We start from the raw sequence: 22,167 nt of genomic DNA, 5'->3' as shown, positions 1-22,167 counted from the left end.
ATTTCCATCTTTACGTGCACCAACTCTGAAATTTAGTTGCAGCATCTCTACGTTTTCCTCTATGCTGTCCACGAGAAGAGGAAGATGCTGAAATAGCTGCTCTTGCCCCCCGGATGCTGCCCTCTTTCTGCCAGTAAGACCCGGCGGTTATAAACAGTTGTCAGGGAGGAGTTTAAACAGCGGCTCCTCGCACACATTTAAACGGGCTACAGTACAACCATCTCATCACTCACATCATCTCTCACGAAAGGCTCGGATGTTTGTGATAAATAAATAGCGTGAAGCTCAGCGCTTGACTCCTGGCTTTTTTAGAGCCTCTGAGTAAACCGTCGGCTCAGTTTACACCAAATATGTCAGTTTTTAGCTTCCGGTGCTGCTGCTGTGTCACATAGTTTGAATTTTTTACGTTTCCTGCAGGAATTCATTGACGCTGCTTTGAAAAGAAAACAGCAAACAGCAGCTGACTGTGTGATAACATCCTTGACCGAACTTCCAGCTTCTCTGTTGCTCAGCGTTGCTCCAGACTCCTACACTACGCAGCCTCCACCCCCACTTGAGATCCATTTTGCTCTGCTCTGCTTGGTTTTTGGGGTGAATCTCAGCTCGCTGTCCTGAGAGAACAGAAATGGAGTGTGGATCACATCACCGCGTACGTGACAGGAGGAAGCTGCTCTCAAACCTCGCTTTAGGAAACACGATGGTGTCTCAGGCAGTCGTTTCTGACTCACAGCTAAAGACGCTTTACAGGAACAGGACAGGCTAATATTGATGTGTGCACATTAAATCAGTACACGCAACTTTAAGTGAGAATGAGCAGCAGGGTCTGTGCACCTGTGAAATCACAATCAGCACTCAGGAACCAGTGAGCATCCTAAATCACCCTCGGTGCACTCACAGTCCTAGTTCATCAATGACCGGAGCAGCACGCCCTCAAGTAAACCTTTACCACTGCTGAACAACAGTATCAGAATATCTGAGTCAAAGACAGCAGCATTGAAACACAAGCAAAAACAAAGACTAAAGAATCAAATCAGAAAAGAGAAAAAGAGTCAAAATTAAAGATGTTAAATCTGCAACAACAGCTGCTTTTTAAAATCACATACACACCTGTTCAATGATTTAAAAAGGACTTAAAGGCTTTTGAACCAAACAAAGGAATGACAGCTCTGAAGCTCCTGCGGCATCATTAAAGTGGACAGGAACAAGTCCCTCAGAGTCTCCGCCCACCCCCTAAAAATGGCAACAAGATCTACGACTTTCTTTTCTCACCATTCAAAGACGGCAAGGACAGTGTAAATCCAAACAGAAGCAGAATTATATCATGCTACTCAAAAAGCATCCACCTCAGGCTCTCCCAAAAAAAGCACTTAACGTGTGCAGATCCGGCACAGACACGCGTCAGCAGCAACGACTCTAACGTGAAACAGCGATGCAGGAAAGCAAACAGACCCCGGAGTCTTCCTGTGTGCTTCAGCTGGAACAAATGGCCTGAGTCTTATTGAAGGTGAATGCAGACTGGAGCAGCCTGATGCATAAATGATGAGAGACGACATTTACTTTCTCACATTTGGGGAATTTTGCTGACTTTCTTATCTGGACTGACTTAGAGTGTACCAGCTCACTGAGTTCACCTCCACGTGTGATAACTGAAAAAAAAGATCAATAAAACGGAGCACAGATCAGAATAAAACAGCTCGGAGCATTAAATCAGTCCACATAAAGACTTCGAGTACCTGAACTCATGCAGCTGTGCAGCACACCAACACAGAGGACACTCAAAGTCGCCCATTGCATCCTGCAGGGATCCTCTCTGTCACACTTTATTTCTTTCACTGATCAGCAACGCGAGCCAAAGGCCTCCTCCTCAACGTCGTTCGCTTTTATTCTCTGACACCATCCCTGAGCTTGAACTTTAAGATTTATGTCTCTGCAGAGCTGTAACATGAACAGAGAGACTGATTCAGTGAGGTTAGCCTCCTGAATACTAGAGGAGAACACACCGAAGAGCAACGTCCAACTAACCCACATTCACAAGTCCTTTTATTCATCCAGCAGCTGGATTCATTATACTGAGGCTCAGGAATCAGAAGGTTGGCGGTTCGATCCCTCGCTGCTCCCGGTGCATTTATCAGAAGAAACGTGTTCGTGTGAGTCAGGCACGACACCCAGAAAACGAGCCACACAAGAATAATACAATCATAACAACAATGTAATAAATAATAACCATATACAGTACACACGCACAGCAGCATGACAAGCTGGTTGTCATGAAGCGTCTCGCAGTGTGAGTGAGGTTGTCGAGCGGAGTGTCTGAGGTTAACCTAAAATAAATACCCTCTCTCTCCCGCAGTGCACCTCCCCGCCCCTGCTCCTGCCCCCGGCATCACCTCTCCTGCCCTTCATGCTCTTTTTCTTTCACATACGTGTCCCCTTTTGTATTTTTCGTGAACTCTACACTCAAAAAAATGAATGAGGTGGATTGTTCAGTGTATATTAACTATTTATTTTCATTTTACTTAAAATATATGTTTTTGTTAAGTTAACATATGTTTTTCTAATCAAGTCTACGTAATTGTGTCTATTATTCAACGTACATAATACTAATGTGTTACTTGATCGCATAACATTTAAGTTAAGTCAATTAGGATCGATATACCTTGTATATCCACAAGGTGGCAGTAATGCAAAAACAGTTGTAATGAAACCGCGCAGAACAAGAAGGTTTCACGGCTTGTGCCTGCTCATGCGCAAGACTTCAAATTTAACTGAAAAAGGCTGTTTTGGCGCCAAGCTGCTGTTTCTTTGAGAGGTAAGACCACTTTTTTCTTTGACTATGTTGTGTAGTATCTATATGTCCAGCATGGTTATATTTTGCGTTTGTCTTACAAGACATGTTATATCGTTTGCGTGCGCTTGTTTTACATTAGTTTTACTGGGTCCTGGACATGCTTATTTTGTGGACTGTGTAAGAAACATTTTTATTGTTTTTTGTTTTATTAAGGGATTAGCTACAGGGGTTCATGGGGTTATTCTTTCAAGGGGTTATTTTTCCATTTGCTTTCTTGGGATTCCTTTTCTGTAATCCGAGAGTCGGAAATATCGAATAGGATAGCATAAAGTGACATTTAAAATCCAAAAAGTCAAGGGCGAAAGCCACTGTGACACCATTGTTCTGCTCTATCAGTAATCTGTATTATGTAAAAATGGTCTGTAAATACAGCATGTTTCCTAGCGGAGTTATACATATCAATGTAGTTATAAATTACAGTTTGTGAAAGTACACACTTAATTTTTTTAATAAAATTATTCAAGACATATGAGTGGACAGACAATGGAGGTCGACAGACCTGGTTATAATTGCTTCTATAGAAAGTTAGCACATGGCAGTGTCAATCTCTTGCTTTTCTTCTGAGTAGTATTTTATTTAGTTGTAATTCAAACAATAATTTGCTTCTTGAAATTAAGGAATTAATTATTTTTTTTCTTTATAAATCTCAGATCCTGCCTTTACCTGCTCCCTCCTATACTGATGTGGTGTATGTGGTATTGCTGAGCTTGTATGTGGTATGTGAACTGTTATACTTTTAAAAACAAAACTGTTTTATAAGTTAAGTTTTCTTTTGTGACCCATCCCATGCCCCTGTTATTTCTTCTCCACATCTGAACCATGGTAAAGGTTGCAGTTCAAGGGCCTGAGGCATGAAATTCTTTTCAGATCAGCTGTGATCAATATTTTTTGGAACTTGATAAATAACAATAAAAGCTGTAATGGCTCCATTAGCATTTTGTGTAAATGTTTGTGTTAAAATGATAGCTTTAATGAGGTCTTACTACATTAGTTTTAGTTTGTATATGTGTACATATAGTATGTATATTTACAGTACAGTATGTTGTGTTTGTTGACATATTTTCAGGTGGAAGCAGAATATGTGAGGATTACTACTGCTGCACATGTTCCAAGGCTTTTTACACAACTTGACCAATACACTGACCAGCTCATAAAAGTCTTCAAGAAAAAAGGAGGCGTTGCAGGGAAGAAAATTAGACAAACTTTGGCCCCAGCCACACAGGTGCGTTATTCTGTTGGTAGCAAAATATTATGGCTAATAAGATCATTTTCAAATTTAAACAGCTAGTGTATGGTAGCTGCACAGTGCACTTACATTTATATTAAGCAAGACAAAGTTTGGTACTCAAAACGTTGGAAAATTTAAATTACCTAAACATATGTAAAATCTGATCCCTTGATTTAGGTTAAACCAGAAGTGAATGTTTTTATGTTATGTTTTGAATGCAAAAAAGATGATGTATTAGTTTGTCTTTACCTCCATTATGGACATATCTAATGTGGTGGAAACCCTGCCCAACAGGTTAACTATTCATGTCCATGTGATGATTAGTTGGTCTTGTGTACATGTCTATCTGTGCAGTGGATATGTCATTCATTTTGCGTATAATGTGAGTTTCTGTCATCCTAAAGTATATCTGTTTTCTCTTCCTGTATCTCTGCCACTCTCTACAGAAGGAAACCATTGAAAAGGGGAGGGAGTGTGTCCTCAGGGCACTACCTTTTTACCTGAATGAAGACCCAAGCATCCTCTTCAAAGAATAATTGGTTGGTAATTTTAGTTTAGTTTTTTATCTGTATTAAACCAAATTTTGAATAACTAATGTTGTTGCATGTTGTAATGTTGTTGTTGTTGTAATTTGCATGGAACCTGTTTAAATGTTTTGGGAAATCTTCTTGTATACCCAAACTATTTATATTTATCGTTGAATCTGTAGTCTAAAATAGTGGCGCACTGGGGTGCATGTTCCTAATATTGTGTTTACGTCATTAAAGGGTAGCTTTGGCCCTTTTTCTTTCTTTTTTTAAAACTGGATGCCATTTTTCTATGTTTTTGTGTCTAAGCTACAGCTGTTCAGAGGGAGCTGGAACAAATTACCCTTGCTATCTTTACCATCGAAAGAGCTGATGCCAGCACTCCTCCAGCCGATGTGGGTGTAAGCGCCAGACGTCTGCTTTATATTTTTATTTACGATTGAGTTCATGTTTGTTTTATAATTCATAGATTCATTACATAAGTCATCTTTTCAGGATTAATAAATGTGAAAATATATGTGTTTACATAAAGTAATTTTAAGTCACTGTTTTGGGATTGGAACCTAAAAGGGGGTACCTCTCACTTTAATTATGTAAGTGCAATAGTAGCATGAAACCCTGTGTGAGAGGGAAGGGGAGGAGCATGGACAGAGAGGTTAGGAGTCTCACGGTTTTCTGACCGTGTGCACAGCTAGTTCTGGATAACTGCTATTTTTTGGAACTTTCATGCTTTTTAGGAAGGAGTTCATTGTTACATCTTCCGTTTGTAATAAATAAACAGTCTTCAAATCATAATGCAACTGGAAGCATTTCTTTTGGAAACCAGGAACACGCGTCAGCCATAGACTCTTCTTTTTTGAACTTGGTTTATTGGAAATTACCCTACAGTGGGTATAACCATCTAGTGTGTCCTGCATGACCTGGAAGACCTGGCCTCTGCATGTGCACTCTTAATGGGTGGGATATATGCACTGAATCTCAGTTAACCTCAAGACTGAAAGCTAAGAGACAATCAAAAGTATTGAGATTTAAAGGATTTAATTGAGAGATGATACTGCACCAGAAATGTTGAAGGGTGGTGTGTATATTAGCGTTCAAGGCATATTGTTATGAGGTGGAAATATGTTCATATTCAGTTTGTGTTACATTGTGTGCATTGTAAAGGTAATTGCAATACATACTAAAATTAAGGGTAAGTTAGGAGGTTGATCTGATATCCTCGTGTTGGTGTTGTTCCCAGATCATCATACTAAATGTTGTTCCAGGATCAACATTGCAAGTGACCAATCAGAATGTTGTGACGTCATACTTCGGGAAAAACCGGCGTAAAACAAAAAACTGTACTTAAGCTGCGTGAAACCGCCTCTGTCCGCCGATCAACTGACCCTAACCCTAACCGTAACCCTTTAATAAACAGTAAGCAGAATTGATATTGTCCTTGCAACATTGGAATTTCATAAATGCACGAATGGCTTGGAATAGAATAACGTCACAACAATGTGATTGGTCACTTGCAATGTTGAACCTGGAACAACATTTTCATGATGGTCTGGGAACAACACCAACACGAGGATATCAGATCATCCAAGTTGGGAATGCAGGATGAATGTATATTTTGTGGACTTTTAAAGACGAACAATTGTTTCCATGTTAAAATGTTTCCATCTGAAGTTTTTTGCCCAAACACTGGTAAAATAAATGTTGACAGTGGCGAGTGTTAAATGGTTACTGCTGTGCTGTTGCAAAAAAACTGAACGCTGACAAGCTGTTTTATTGTTAGACCATAATGTTGGCATGTTTTGTTAAAGTTTTATTTGGGATGGTGATGTAATTTTCTTTGATTGCTAACTATTTATTATTATTATTATTATTATTATTATTATTATTGTTGTTGTTGTTACATTTTTTTTTTTTTTTAAATTGTGGCTGTTGAGGTGGACACTTCACTTTGCATTGTTAAAGGAAAGCACTTCATTGGCATTGTGTTACTGGACTGACCCTAAGCAATCATTGCAAATAGCAACTTTGCTATCCATTTTAGACACTAAAAGAAAAAAACACTCACAGACCTTACTAGCATCACATGTGCATAACTCAAGTGTCATCTTATCAATGTGTTATGTGATCTTCAATGCGTTTTTTTTTCTTCTATTTCTGGTAGATACAGACATTTAATTTAAAGTCTTGATGTTGCATCTGTCTACATACTGTTAATTACTAACCCTAATGAGCTGTTGTGTTTTATTTTGGACTGGGTTTACACAAATGCTCACTGAATGTGTTGGCAATAAAATAAATTTAAAAAAATAAGTTGGATGTACTTAATTCATTTGTGTGGAACCTGTTGACAAAATAGATTTATGTAAAACTAATTAATAAAGCACAAGGTGGCTGAAAATATAAGATTTGAATTAATCTAACTTAAATTTAACATTTTACTGCCACAAATAAGAAATGTGTTGAAGTAACTAATCTAAACTATCTAACCTGAAAATATATCATCTATGTTCATACAACATAACTTGATTTAGTTAGTCTTAAATATGTCTTGTTAATCTTAAGTAGTTTTTTTAAATTAGATGAACTAAAGATTTTTGCTTTAAACTAACATAATTCAATTTCGTGGAACCTGTTGACAAAATAATTTTAATTAAAGTCAACGTTTCATTTTTTTGAGTGTAGCTACCCCAATTGTCTCCCTCGCCGCCTCTCTGTCTCTGTGTGACTCTCTCTTTAACCCTGCTTGCTTCATTATGCCTCTTTATTATCCTCCTTCTTCTGCCAGTTTTTGTTTCTAAATGTCCTTTTGTTACCTCTGAACGCACAACAGTTTAACAGGTCATGGCAATAATACCCTACACACTGCACACAATGGGACTAACAACATGGGAAAGCTTTTTTGTTTACACAATTTTTGGATATTTTGTGGAAACACAAACAGCCAAATAACTTTCTCCAGTTTTTGTCTTTTTTTAATTTGAAATGAGCGTGACCTCTCCTGCCGCCAACCACATTAAAAGAATCTGTAGCAAACAGGAAGTGAAGCGCTGTTTTTACAACAACCTTTACAGGATTTTATCAATCTTCCACTCGATCCCCATCGCACTCTGCATCCACGCACATCTTTGTGCTCCTGTGTTTCCCCATGAAACAAGTTTAGAAGCTTCAGGTTTGACATTTCCTTCTTTGACTGAAGTGTGTCAGGCTGTGGCGCAGTGTGCGGGTGTTCTGCTCGGTCTCTTAAAGTGCAGTTGGTTGCAGCAGGCTCTGGTCAGGAGTGACCCTCTGTGAGGATGACGCTGTCTGACTTCCTGACGGACAGGAAGCAGCATGTGAGGCTGGGAAAGAATGTCTCGGACTCCCGGACCATCAGCACTGGCTCCCCTCAGGGCTGTGTTCTTTCTCCCCTGCTCTTCTCCCTGTAAACCAACTGCTGCACCTCCACCCACCAGTCTGTCAAGCTAATCAAGTTTGCAGATGACACCACCGTTATTGGGCTCATCTCGGACGGAGATGAGTCTGCCTACAGGAGGGAGGTTGAACGTCTGGTGTCCTGGTGCAGCCACAACAACCTGGTGCTGAATGCCCAGAAGACAGTGGAGATTATTGTGGACTTCAGGAAGCACACAGCACCACTCCCCCCCATCATCCTGACTGACACCCTCATCACCTCTGTGGACTCATTCCGCTTCCTGGGTACCACCATCATCCAGGACCTGAAGTGGGAGCATCACCTCCGTCATCAAGAAAGCCCAGCAGAGGATGTACTTTCTGAGGCAGCAGAAGAAATTCAACCTGCCAACACGGACGATGATGCAATTCTACACCGCAATCATCAAGTCCATCCTCACCTCCTCCATCACCGTGTGGTACGCTGGAGCCACTATCAGGGACAAACAGAGACTGCAGCATGTTGTGCGCTCTGCTGAGAAGGTAATTGGCTGCAGACTCCCATCTCTGCAGGACCTGTACACCTCCAGGACACTGGGGCGTGCAGCTCGGATCTCAGCTGACCCTTCTCACCCTGGACACAGTCTGTTTGACCTGCTCCCCTCAGGCAGGAGGCTCCGGTCCATTCGCACCAGAACCTCTCGCCATAAGAACAGTTTCTTCCCCTCTGCTGTTGGACACATGAACAATAACCGTATGACTGTTCCCACCACTAACACATGACCCTACGCTGTGTTCACTGCATCATTCCATGTTTGGCACTGATCACCACCTGCACTCATGTATATATCTATCTACTTAGTACTTTTAATTCTTATTCTTATTTTTATTTATTTATTTATTTATTTTTTCATGTCTATTTAAGCGTAATTTATGACAGTATGTTCGCACTGAAGCACCGCAACAATTTCCTAATGTTGTAAACCTGCTCAACATTTGGCAATAAAACCCTTTCTGATTCTGATTCTGTGTAAGAGACCCTGGCTGACCCATCACAGCAGTCACAAAGTGCTGTACACGAAGGATAAAAATAAATAAATAAATAAATAATAAAAAAGTAATGAATAGACAACATAAACAACACAAAAGGTTAAATGTAAAAAAAAAATTTTAAAAATGTAAAAAAAAAAAAAAAAAAAAAGTAAAACGCATTGATCAACAGAAGGCTTTTTTAAATAGAAAAGTTTAGAACTGTTCTTTAAAGGATTCCACACAGTCAACCAAACATAGTGGTGGTGGTAGACTGCTCCACAGCCTTGGTGCCACAGACTGAAAGGCTCTGTCTTCAGTCGTCTTCAGTTGTGTACGGGGAACAACCAAGAAACTCTGAGTCTGTGAGCGAAGACAACGAGCAGCAGTGTATTTTGTAAGAAGCTTGGATAAATAATATGGGGCCTGGCCATTCAGTGCTCTGTGTGTTAAAACAAGAATTTAAAACAAATTCTAAAATCTGTTGCTAGCCAATGTAAAAAAATTATAAAATAGGAGTAATGTGAGCTTGCTTGCTAGAACGTGTCAGTAGTCTGGCCGCTGCATTTTGTATAGCTTGGAGGTGAGAAAGAGATGATTTGTCCAAGCTGGTAAACAGGGCATTACAATAATCTAAAGGCGATGACACAAATGCATGAACAATTTTTTCCAGTTCAGCTAAGGAGATCACATGTCGCAGTTTAGAAATGTCCTTAAATGAAAGAAACAGGAACGAGAAAAGATTTTACATGTGAGTCAAGGCCCAGAGAAGAATCAAATATTACTCCAAGATTTCGAATATTTGACTTGGCAGAAGGACAGAAAGAGGCAAGAACCTGACTGATTTTTGAATGTAGTTCAGGAGGAGCTACAATCATGTTCTCGGTCTTATTTGTGTTTAAAACAAGGTAACTGTTTGAAAAACAATCAGAGTTAAACACTGGACTAGGGTGGACAGCCTATGCAGCTGATGAGGCTGAGGACATATGCAGTTGAATCATCAGCATAGAAATGATACGAAATGTCACTAAAAGATTGAATAATGCCAGCTAAAGGAAGCATGTAAAAATAAAATAAAAACCCAAAACTGAGCCCTGTGGAACCCTGCAGGTTAAGGGGACAATGTTAGAGGCGAACCTCTCAGTCCTAACAGAAAAGGTCCTTTCTGATAAGTAGGAAAAAACAGTCTAAAGCAGATCCATATATACCAGCCAAAACCTTCAGTCTGTTAAGTAGGACTTTGTCGTCAGTGGTATCAAAGGCTGGACTGAGATCAAGCAAAATGATCACAGAACAATTCCCTGCATCAGAAGGGATTAACAGATCATTATAGACCCTTAAGAGAGCAGTCTCAGTGGAGTTCTGCTTTTGAAAGCCAGATTGAAAAGGGTCAACAATCTGTAATCTGCCTTAAGGACCTGAATTAATTTTCTACAATTTTTTCTAGTAATTTGCTTATATATGGCAATTTTGAAATAGGCCGGTAATTACTAGTAGAGACTTACTACTAGGATTACTAGTAGGATCTACTAGGAATTGCATTATTGTATTAAACTCCTCACTGGAGGGGAGAGGGAGGGGAAACGGGGGGACAAAGGAGGGCTAGAACAACTGAGCTGTAGTGTTTTTTTACACTGTGCAATATTTGAAATATATTTTTTTTATATTCAACTGTGCAATAATCACTGTGCAATATACTCACTCAAATGTGCAATCCTATTTATCCATATGACATATTCTGTACTCTCAATGCAAACTAAGAGTGTGTAAAGACTTCCCCAACACATCCACCCTGACACTGCTGTTGATCATCTATGTGCAATATCTCAGTCTTACCATGTTCTGTGCAATATTTTTGGCTCATGTGCAATTATTTTGGTCCCAGTCTGTTTCAATGTTTCCTACGCATACACCATGTATATAGTTCCACTCACATATGTATACATATACACTGTTTTTTATTTTATTCTATTTATTTAATTATTTATTTATTTTCCGCCTTCGTTGTATATTGGTTTCTCTTCTTCTTACTTTAGCACCTTTGTGGTTCAGCTACCCAATTTCGCTGTGCAAGAAACTGCACAATGACAATAGAGCTCTAAGTCTATATGGCATATTTATGCTTATATCCTTACTCTCATTCCCCTTATTGTATCTGTAACATGCAACTTCTGTCGGTGCCGTGCTACTGGAAACTGAATTTCCCGGAGGAACCCACCCGAGGTATTAATAAAGTTTCATCTAATCTAATCTAATCTAATCTCATCTAAACATTGTGCAGTTACTGGACTTTAAAATGCCTCTTTATGGTCCAACTTCTTCTAGTTTCTTTTGCAAATTTAAAGCATAATGACATACACCAGTATGTCATTGTGCATTGTGAATATATTTGTCAGAGAGTGCAACACTGACCCTAACCTGCACTGGATGTTTGTAATACTGAATCTGATGCTAATAGTTAATACTGCTGCAGGTCTGAGTGGAGGTTCTGCCACCAGCAGCTGGCCTCCATCATACTCAGGACGTTGGTCCACTCATCGTCTTCTGGGATTTTTGTTGTCCTCCATATTAACCTGCTCTTTCTCTCTCTATCTCTCTCCTTTGATTTGTTCTAAGTGCTGATTGGTTGCTGAAGCTTGATGGATGTGTATAAAAGCACGGCACCTTGGTCCTTCTCTCCTGCTACATGATCTCCATCAGCACCGTCATGTTTCTGTTGATGCTGCGGTGGAGGGAGTTACCCACAGTACTGTTCTGGTTTCTTCTTCTTTGGTTTCCAGGTCGAGTTTAGGGCTCGTGATCTTCTTCATCTTTCGTTTGTTTTAGCCGGGCTCTTTTCTTTGGGAGTATTTTCAATGTTTCCATTATTTAAAGCAGCATTGTGGCATCTCATGTGCTGTGTTGCTTTGAGACAAAAATTTAGGGAGCGTAACAACTCAACTGAAAGAAAACAGACCCACTCCATGTCCTGGAGCCCGACACTGTGGATGCAGCGGGTAGCTGTGCTTATGATAAACTCCACATGAGTTTAATGAGTCAAAGTGGTGGCCCCTCCCACAGCTGCTGGGTCTTTCAATAATCACCACCTCTAATAAAAAGGAGTTGCTTATTAAGGAATCGACTAATCAAAGTCTGTTAATGACTGTTGCTTCTACTCTGCGTACATCGATACACAGTAAGGGACGCTCTTAGATCTGCTGTAGAGCAGATCTACCAGGTTTCTTTTTCACTGTGCAAAATTGACAAGACGTCTGACATCGAGTGGTTTGAATATCAATAAACAGCCAGAGCGATAACACATCAGCTGTGTTAATGAATGTCACAGCCACGATACAACATATGGAGGAAGCCCCCCAGCTCCTATCGCAGGGCCACAGTTTAGGTTTCACAGTTAATTACAGTCACTTTTATTGGCATCGTAAATCATCATTACTATTAACAACTGTGTGCCTTTTATGATTTCTCACCTCACAGTGAAGCTGATTTAGTTACTGCGTTTGTTCCTGTCTCACACATGAAACACGTAACCGCTGCATCCAGAGCCCAGGAGGCTGAAAATACATCTCATCAACATGCAAATGTTGTAATTGATCAAAAGTATGATTTAAATCCAATTAATTATGCAGCTAGGCTCATAAGAGCTCTGCTGTCAGCCTGCCAGGTGTGAAGCTACAGCACAGGTGGAGGCAGACAGCGACCACGTCACAGAGACGACCGGCTATAGATCCTCAGCAAATGCTGTGTGTGTGTGTGTGTGTGTGTGTGTGTGTGTGTGTGTGTGTGTGTGTGTGTGTGTGTGTGTGTGTGTGTGTGAGGGAGAGATCCAGTTATTGATCCAACCTGCTGGACTCTTGCATTTGGTCATTCTGGTCACACAGATGGTAAACGGGTCACATTAAAGCTCTTCTTTAGACTTTAGCCACACTCACAGTACAGACACAGAGCTTCAGCAGCCACCGCGGACAGTGTTGTGCATTCACTAACTTTCCCACTTAGACGTGCAGACTGTTCAGATGACCACACACGTGCATGTTTATTTGTTAACAGCCTGTGTGTTATCCTCCATAAGGGCCTTCATAAAGTGTTTGTGAACCAACATCAGAGCTGAGAGAAAAACCCATCAGATTCATTATCGTGCAGTAGAGACACGAAACATAGTCGATATAAATTTAACAGAGCTCGTCCATGCATGTTCTGACAGACAGCACAAACAGCCGGTGACAAAGAGAACAGCACCGAGCTGAACCAATCATGCGGCTGGGACAGAGCCAGAGAAAGAGCACAGGCGCTAATGTTTGGGCTGCTCCACACTTGAGTGTCAGTGTCATGCTCTTCTTCATTTACATGAGAACGATTCTTAAATAAGTACGTGTTTCCTGTTTGGCTCTATTTCAAACATTTGGAGACACAAAAATAACAATTTTAGTTTGACTTTTTTGTATTAATAATTATTTTATGTCTTTGATTTTTCTTTAAAATGCAGCTCTACATTTTATCGTGTTCAACTTCTGACAGAAGATAAAGATTTAAACCATTTAACCAGCAGTAAAAAGAAACCTGTATATTTATCAGAAACTTACTTACTTTACTTACTTACGTAATCAATTTACTTCATTATATTTATCGATAGTGATGTGAAAAATGTATAATGCTGCTGGCAATTTTATTTATTTAGCACATTTCATAATAGCAAGCTCAATGTGCTTAATGCAGAGGATGAAACCATAGAAACCTGTGTAGGTTGATTGTGCCTTAAGGCAGTGAAAACAGACAAAGAATTATAAAACAATTATTGAGTGCAGGGCCCAGTGAAAAACGTCTGTTTTTAAATGTATGCATATCCATGTGATGTCATGTCTGCTGTTATTTTTCATGCACTGACATATTTCTGGGGATCTGTAGCTGCAGTCTTATTCCCAGCTTTGCCGAGATTGTTGCACTCCTCTCGTTTGTCTGAATGTGACGACTTTTCTCTGAGATTAGAAATCAGACAACAATTCAAAGCTTCTTTTTTTTTCAGGATTAAGAACTCTGACATGAAAGGAGTAAAAGTATAAAAGTACAGAAATTAGTAAGACAGTACAGTAAGAGTGTCAAATAAATGTACGTACACTAGTCCTTCCTACTAACTGCAGCAGCTGTTACAGCATCTGTACAAGTCGGGGAAATGACACCGACAACACTCGCTCTACTCACTCGGCATTGTGTTAAGATCATCAGCGCACTTTATACGTATAGTTTGAGCCAAAGTTAATCTTCTACGAGTCATCCTAACACAACACAACAACTTACAGAATATCACAGAAAAGATCAGCTGCCATACTTCCACCACCACAGCATGACTCTCAATGCTTTGAGCACACTCGCTCAAACACCTAACACTCAGCGAGACGGAGCAGCGGCTGGAGCGCAAACATGTGGATGAGGTGGGTAGGGTCTCTGCTGCTGCGAGTCTACACTCTGCCCTCTGATTGACTAAAACCTCCCAACAAAGCTTAAAGTAAGAAGAGGAGCTGTTGAGGAGAAGACTCTTCGCTGGAAATGGCACAGTCTAATCACCATGAGGAGAAAAGGCTGAACACTGGAATAGGAAGGGAATCAGCCGGTCTGAGCGGCTCTGCGCTGACCCGAGGAGGAACCCGGTCACACCGAGGCCACAGCAGCTGACACTAACACTCCAAACCTGCACCTTTGATCGAGTCGTGCCAATCCCCTGCAGAGCCATAAACGTTACACAATAACGACGATAACAGCAGAGTGCGCAGAAGGAAAAACAGCCAAGTCCAAGTTTGACAAGAGTGAAGGAAGAGTCTGACTCTGCCTGCACACGGGGGTCCTTTAAAAATTGCCTCACACCCTCTGCTCATTCAACATGAAGAGTCTGCAGGTAGAAGCAGGTGAATGTGTCACCTCAGGATCAACCCAACACTCCCCAAATCACGCGAATCCAAACGGACCCACACTCAGAACCAACAATCAGGGACACGCAGTTCAGACGCGCTAACTTACAGGATCCGGTTCCGCTGCACTCACAGTCCGTTACCGATCAGTATCCGCAGACAGGTGAGTAATCCCCGCTGCGTGATCGCGTCTGCGTTTCACACGGAAACTCGCAGAAATCTGAGCATAACATCGCTCCACGGCCAAAGAGCTCCGACTCCCTCACACACGTCATCCCTGCGCGCTTCCTCCGTGCGCGCGCGGAGGTCACGGCAGAACACAGCGAGACGTTTCACTCACCGTTCCTGCGCGAGCATGTCACCACATCCCCACGGTCACTCTGCTCCACTCCGCGCTCACAGCCACGAGCACCGAGGAGCGCAGACCCGCGGGGACGCGCAGAAGGCGATGCGCGTCCGACGCAGAGAGCCGGAGAAAGGGCCAGACAGGTGGAGGAGGCGAGGGGGAAGCTGGAGAAGTGCGCGCAGCCGGAGCTGAACTCAGAACATCCACCCGCTCCACCCGCTGCGCTCTGATCCCTCCTCCTCAGGCCTCAGCCGAGGGAAGCCTGCCCCCCACTCACACCCCCACCTTCGTCACTTGACAAACGTGATCCGTTTGGTCTTTCCTGATGACGTGATCGGGCGAGAGAGAGACCAAGCCTGACCTTGACCTAACATGATCCTTACGGGTCAGGGGTCATAGTGGGATGTGTGATCACTGTCAATATTAGAGTGTAATGTTTCTTATTCTGTGTCTGTGGACAGTCTTTAAAAAGTGTTTGTGAACCAACTTTAAACAAACTCTTTCTGGGGTCAAAATAAACAAAGGCAGAAACACAGTTTCAAAAATTATTATCGCTTTGATGCAAATTAGCATCCACAGCGATCGATAAACGTTTCATAGAGCTGAGCATCAGGCAGCATTCAGCCTGCTGTATGGTGGAGCAGCTGTGAGTGCAGCAGGGCTTTCTGAGGACACAGCATTTTACATATTACAATGGGCCTTAATTAGAATAACACTGAGAAATGTTTGTAGGTCATCAGAGGCTTTTATTTAACAGCAGGACTTAGTACAGCCTCCTCTCATAAACATTTTCATGTCTTACTACATCACTGACAAAACATAATGTATCTGTACGGCAATGTTCCCTCTAATTTGCCATTTATCTGAGCGAACACACAAACTCCCTGAGCGGTCCCTTGGACCACTGTGAGCAACAGCAGACGTGTGCACTGTGGTCATGCCAGCATCAAATCCATCCAAGTCACATGGTTTATTAAAATAATCAAATTACATAAATTTACATTTATGTTAGACTACTTTTAATTAACTGCTTTAGCCCACTTACAATGAAAACTTAAAAAAATCTTGTTCATGACCCGTGTAGTATGTTAACACTATTGGAAGTAAAAATAACTTGAACTCCAATTTTGAAAACACAACTTTCTGTCTTTCTTTCTTTTTTAACAAAAGCTCTGACTTGTATTATGAGTCTGTGGTCTGGGAGAGAGTCCTGTAACTCTGTGTCTGCAAAATACAGTATATAATGACCAATGTTGGGCAATTAATTATATAGTTACTTCTGCAAAAAAAGTTACTGAGTTTTGCAAACAACAAAGTTTTTTGCGGCTGTTTACTTAGAAATGCAGCCAAGGCGTTTTTTTTAAATAAACATTTCAAACTATTTACAGAACAATCAGCTCTTCTGCATCAAATCTGATGCCACACAAATTATTTGTGCCACTCCAAAAATAATTTCTGTCCACTATGAGATAAAGGAGAACAACAGGCCTGACAACAGGAGATGTGTCACTCCTGTAACACCTGTAACATTCAGCAGTCGCCTCATTGTTCTGACACACACAACAAAACTATTGACTACACTACACACTAACTACACAAGATTTGAGCTAAACGTCGCAAATCTCTCACATCTCCAAAGGTTGATTCTGTTCATCTGGACGTAGTTTTGTGGGAGAAACGTTTCGTCACTCATCCAAGTGACTTCTTCAGTCTCAGCTGACTGCAGCTTTCCCCAATCTTATAAACAGTACATTTGCATAATGACTGAAACCAGCCCACTGAAGGAACAATGGGCTGGGAGGTCAGTTCCTCAATCTTAATTATGCAAATTCTCATGACCATTGATCAACAACCACTGACCAAAACCCACTGATCAATGGCCATGAGTACCATTCACAGAGAGTTGGGGTGTCACGGCGAGTGAGAGGAGCCGTGTGGAGGAAATGAAGGAGGGAGGATCCAAACGCAGGCAGTAGTGGAGAAGTGAGGGTGGTTTATTGAGCACAAAATAAGGACAAACAGCAAATGGAGCACGAACTAAACTAGACTGGAAACAACTAAACTACAGAGCACAAACCTGGACAAGAATGAGAACGAGCAGAGGAGATGGACAGCAGGGTGAACACACGAGCGAGACAATGGTGGTTACACAGACAGACCAGCAACTACAATGACGGAGGACACGACTTAAATACACACAGAGAAACACGGGAATTACACACAGGTGGTGGACACAGCTGGGAACAATCAGTAAGATGAGACCAAGGTAAAACTGAACACTCACATGAGACGCAGACCTTCACAATAAAACATCACACGCAGGCTCGACATCAAGAGACAGACAGGAAATGACATATGAAACTAAACCCACATCTTAAACCCAGATAAACAGAAACATGGAACTCTAATAATAGACATAATCATCACCCTTAACACAACAAGAGAACAAGAAAACAATCTCTGATGCAAAATTACACCAAAACATAATAAACTCAAAATACTGGGTCCCACGGACCCAGAACCGTGACATGGGGAATGGCTGCAATCACAGCATTGTAAGATGGCAAAAGATGTACCCTTAGGCCCCCTCCTCGATTCAGAGATGGTCTTTCCCTTTTCACGTAAATGGCCTCCTTGACTCCGCGCTCAAACCAGCGTTCCTCCCTGTCCACGATGTGTACATCCTCATCATTGAAACACAGCCATCACTCCTAAAACGTCCCCCTTCCTAAACACTAAATGCCATGTTGCCATATCATGTTTTTATTGGTCAACATGGTACATTTTTCGACCAATAGGAAAGGGTGTGGGGTTTTTTGGTTTTGGTGTTGCTCACAGGTGGAGAGTGCTTTCAAGCGTTTTCCTTATAAAACGCTGTTTTTACCATTTCTTCCCGCAGTAAATATAAACAATGATAGTATTCAGGAAGAAAACCAAACATTGCAAATATTTTTATGATAACTGGTTTTACGTGGCCTATCAACACAATTTAAAAACTGGTATAAAGTCCACACTTTTTCCATCAATTGCTCCGTCTGTCCTGCTCACATCTCCAATAGTTGTACATGTTGTCATTAACGTGGCTTCACTCCACATCAGCCACACTGCTTTGCTAGCTAAAACACCGGTGTCGGCACATAAGGACGCTGTCATAGCCTGTCAACGACGTTGATTAGCTGTGTATATACGACTGTGAATCGCATCATTGGCTAGATTATGGGATAAGGTGGCATCGTTCTAATCCCACACGGGAGCAGCCAGTCACTCACTGACTAACACTGCAAAACAGAATTGTTAAAGTTTTAATTTTAATTTTTTGTGCGTAACGCAGATTTTCTGTGCGCAGAGAGCTTGCCAGCAGTGAGCAATTGCGCACATGCGCAGTTTAGCGGGAACATTGCTGTACAGTTAGTTCATCAACACAAATACATTTGGATTGGTAGTGAAACTTTCACAATGATAATTCTTTTATTTACACTCTTTTATTGATAGTTTTATTCATTTTAAATGTCTTTAAATGTGATCTCAGAGACTTTATTAACAAGAAAACGTTTCAGGCAGCATTACCTGGGGAATGCACGTGAGTATCATTTGTTAATGTTTCAACAGATTTACAACGTTTGAATTATTTGACCTCCAAATAACGAACCCTCTGCTCTTTAACATAGACTCTCTCCACTTTAACCTCTTACTGATTGCATATCCTGTAAACTTGTTTATTATTTTTGATGTATGGGTTATTTCCATTGTTTTAACTCCAGTTTTTAGTATTATTATTGTTGTTGTTGTTGTTAAAATGGATTTCAAACTGCGCAGTCGTAGATTTTTATTAAATATGGTCTATGAGCGGTTCATTATGGCCCCTAATTCCTGCAGATTGTTGTACAGCTGTTGCTCTAATTATTTGTTAAAAAATAAAAATAAAACAATGGTGAGATAGATTAGGAACAGAAGGGGCCCACAGACAGCCCACGGTGCCCAGAGCTCTGTGTTACGGCCTTGTTTATGGGATCATTACTTTCTAACTGTGATGTTCGGGCCTTCTTTTTAAAGTAATTCCTTCCATGTGTCAGAGATGGATAATAAAATAGGGTAATAAGATAAATATTTAAAGTAGATGACGTGTCAGTGACATATTTTTATTATGTCCGTATATTTCTGTGCAGCTAATCAGATCAAAGTCCTGCAGTGAAAACGGTTTAGCTGTGGTATCTTTGGTATGTCAGTGATGCGAGGCCACCGCGGTTTATTTCTGTCAACAGAACAGCATCTCAAGGTGCTTCGTTGTGTGAGATGAAGACCTGATAACATCACAGAGTAAACCCACCAATCAACATCACCACTGTGAGCGTCACTCGATTACAGTGGGGACAAAAACACGAAGAAAGAAAGAAAACTCCTTTGAAACCTCGTTTAGAGACAGCGTCTGTCTGCTGATGGTTTGGGCCGAGACAAAACAATAAGAATAAGAATAATACATTTTATTTATAGGGGTTTTTCAAACCCCTCAAAGTTACCAAATGAAAAACATACACAAATAAATGGGAATAAAAAAACATGTAAAACCATAAAACTATAAAAACTGATCAGGTAGAGAGACAGAAGGACCTGAAGACCATAGTATCAAAACATTCAATCAAAGGGAAACTGTGTGTAGTCTCTGTCGTAGGGATATATTTTCTACAGACACATTCAGAAGGAAAAACTGAGAGTTAATCCTGATGTTACCTCTGTGACTTCAGGAGGATGTTTTAGTGTCAGGGAATGCATTAGAATTATAATAATAAAACATCTGAAGCTCAGGCCTCCTTCTTCCAGCCACTGCACCCAGCTCTTCCAGGGGACACTGAGATGTCCCCAAACCAGCAGAGACGCATCATGCATGTCCCAGCTCTGCTCCGGGGCCTCTTCCCAGGTCGAAATGCCTGAAGCAGCTCACCTGCAGGGCACCCAAAGACACCCTGCATGTGCCAGGAGGGCACCTTGTCAGGTGTCTCTTATTCCTACAAATAATGGAGGAAAAACTCAACAAGCACATCATGTCAGACCCGCAGGCCTCTACAACGACACACATCATTTTCTCATGTGTCAAACTTTCCAGATACTGCATGACAATGATTTCCACCTTCAGGCCAAACTATAATTAACAATAACACTAAAGCCTAGCGACAAAGATCATCCTTCTCTGTCTGTCAAGATTTGACAAGTTGTGTCTGGTGCATGACAGCTGGATAGATGGCCCGAGGCCGAGCCGAGGTCCCACCCACTATTTTTCAGCGGAGATGGCAAACGATGAGAATGAGCAAAGAAACAATACCGACACAATCGTCCGCTCACTCTGAGTCAGCATGTGAAGAGCTGGAGTTACGCTCAGAGAAATGAGCTCTGTGGTCTCAAACTGGGCTGTGTTGACTTAAAGCTGGTCACAAACACATCCTGCTCACACAATTGTTAAACATCAGATATACGAATCAAAGTTTTTCTGTGGTGGTTTTATTAACTGTGCTTTAGCCCCGCCCAGCGTCCTTCGCAGCACAAACAAGCCCGTCCATCAAGTGTAGCACTCACCATCCCTCTGAACTCTTTTGTTCTTGCAGATCACAACAGTTTATACCTGCTTGCAGCAGGATGATGAGCTCCGAAGGCAGGTAAAGGAGCCAGAAGAGAGCACCTGCATGCGTCCCGGTCGTCTCACAGCCAAAACTTTAACATCAGTCAGGAGCTTGTTTTAGGAGGAAAGCGTCTCGTTCTGCTGTCTCCGTCTCCCTCTCTCATATCCCGTCACAGATAATTTCTGAGCATGTCATCCTCATCCATTAAGTCCCATTCTGGTTCTCTGACTCCGATAACTCAGTCAAGATTAGACTTCATGAAGGCAGACTGACGCCTTGGTAAGTGAACACAAACTCCAGTTTGTTCTAAACAGAGGTTTGATTTAGTGCAGTTTATAATTTAACCTCTTTGGTTACAACTGCGTCAGCCTGACTCACGAACTGAAGTAAAAGTGCATCATTTCTGGAGGATGGTGCATAAAACTAATTTAATAATTCTGTAATAAAATATTGATTTCACGATAAAAGTAAATTTCAGGATCTCAAAATAGGACACAGAGTCAGATTACCGGTTTCAAAGGTTTCCATCGACACGGGAAGAAACAGTTGGGCTGAGGAGAGGCAGGTACGTGAGGTCAACCACAGGTAAGCTTCCCTCCACACAGGTGTGTTTTCCACAGTGAATGCTTGTCTCTGTGACTGTGGAGGAGAGGGCTGGTACACTGGAGGAGGCAGATGGAGACAGCAGGTAGGTACATAGAGAGAACTTCAGCTGAGAGGCTTTTTTAAGGCTGGAGTAGTTACCACTCTGACACAGTTACCACTCTGACAACTGTAACCATCAGTGAATGGATGGAGAAACTTCTCATACATGTGAAGGTGGCTGGATTGATGGAAGGCAGGCTGCTGCACGGTGCTGTCATGTTTGCTGTGTGCGACAGGCAGAAAGGACCTAAAATGCAGACTCACCGGAGGAATTTAACTCAAAACTCGGTTTTATTGCTGGACTCCAAAAGAACAAAACAAACTGGGAAACTGTCATGGTCCGTGGGAGTTTCCATCTGTGGCTGCTGGTCCCCTCTCCTCCCCTTTGGGGTGGAGCCCACCTGGACCTCATTGCATGCAATCAGCAGGAGGGCTTCTTAAACCCTGAGCAGTCTACCATGCCTCACTAGTTCATTGTGTGCCATCCGGCGGTAACTTGGCCTCTAGTTTTCTTAAACTCATGATCTCTCCGTGTACAGAGGTTGACGTGGCTCGAGCTGCCTGGAGTGTTCTCACCTACCTGTCCTGGTGATCCTTGGCTACTTCTCCTGTTCGGTTACCTGCCCTCGGCCTGCCTCGACC

The 22,167-nt window shown here is 41.6% G+C and overlaps 2 long non-coding RNA genes across 3 annotated transcripts; one reads left to right on the top strand and one right to left on the bottom strand.

The window, feature by feature from the left end:
- Nucleotides 1–2,565: 2,565 nt before the first annotated feature.
- On the top strand, nucleotides 2,566–5,525 carry LOC146677070 (uncharacterized). Of its 2 annotated transcripts, none has more exons than XR_014913243.1 (5): nucleotides 2,566–2,809; nucleotides 3,499–3,564; nucleotides 3,915–4,070; nucleotides 4,523–4,615; nucleotides 4,913–5,525. It is a non-coding gene; the product is annotated as an uncharacterized LOC146677070 (long non-coding RNA). The 2 variants fall into 2 exon arrangements; XR_014913244.1 differs by lacking the exon at nucleotides 2,566–2,809 and adding an exon at nucleotides 2,892–2,965.
- LOC146677069 (uncharacterized) lies at nucleotides 3,919–5,876 on the bottom strand. The gene is made up of 2 exons (XR_014913245.1): nucleotides 5,524–5,876; nucleotides 3,919–5,022 (listed from the first exon to the last, which is right to left on the bottom strand). It is a non-coding gene; the product is annotated as an uncharacterized LOC146677069 (long non-coding RNA).
- Between the last annotated feature and the right edge of the window lie 16,291 nt (nucleotides 5,877–22,167).

This window comes from Rhamphochromis longiceps, linkage group LG2 (assembly GCF_057381845.1).
Source record: "Rhamphochromis longiceps isolate RC_006_pf linkage group LG2, R_longiceps_female_GT1.1, whole genome shotgun sequence".
NCBI lineage: Eukaryota > Metazoa > Chordata > Actinopteri > Cichliformes > Cichlidae > Rhamphochromis > Rhamphochromis longiceps.
The sequence above is the reverse complement of the archived record's forward strand: the minus strand, read 5'-3'. Positions and strand labels throughout refer to the sequence as shown.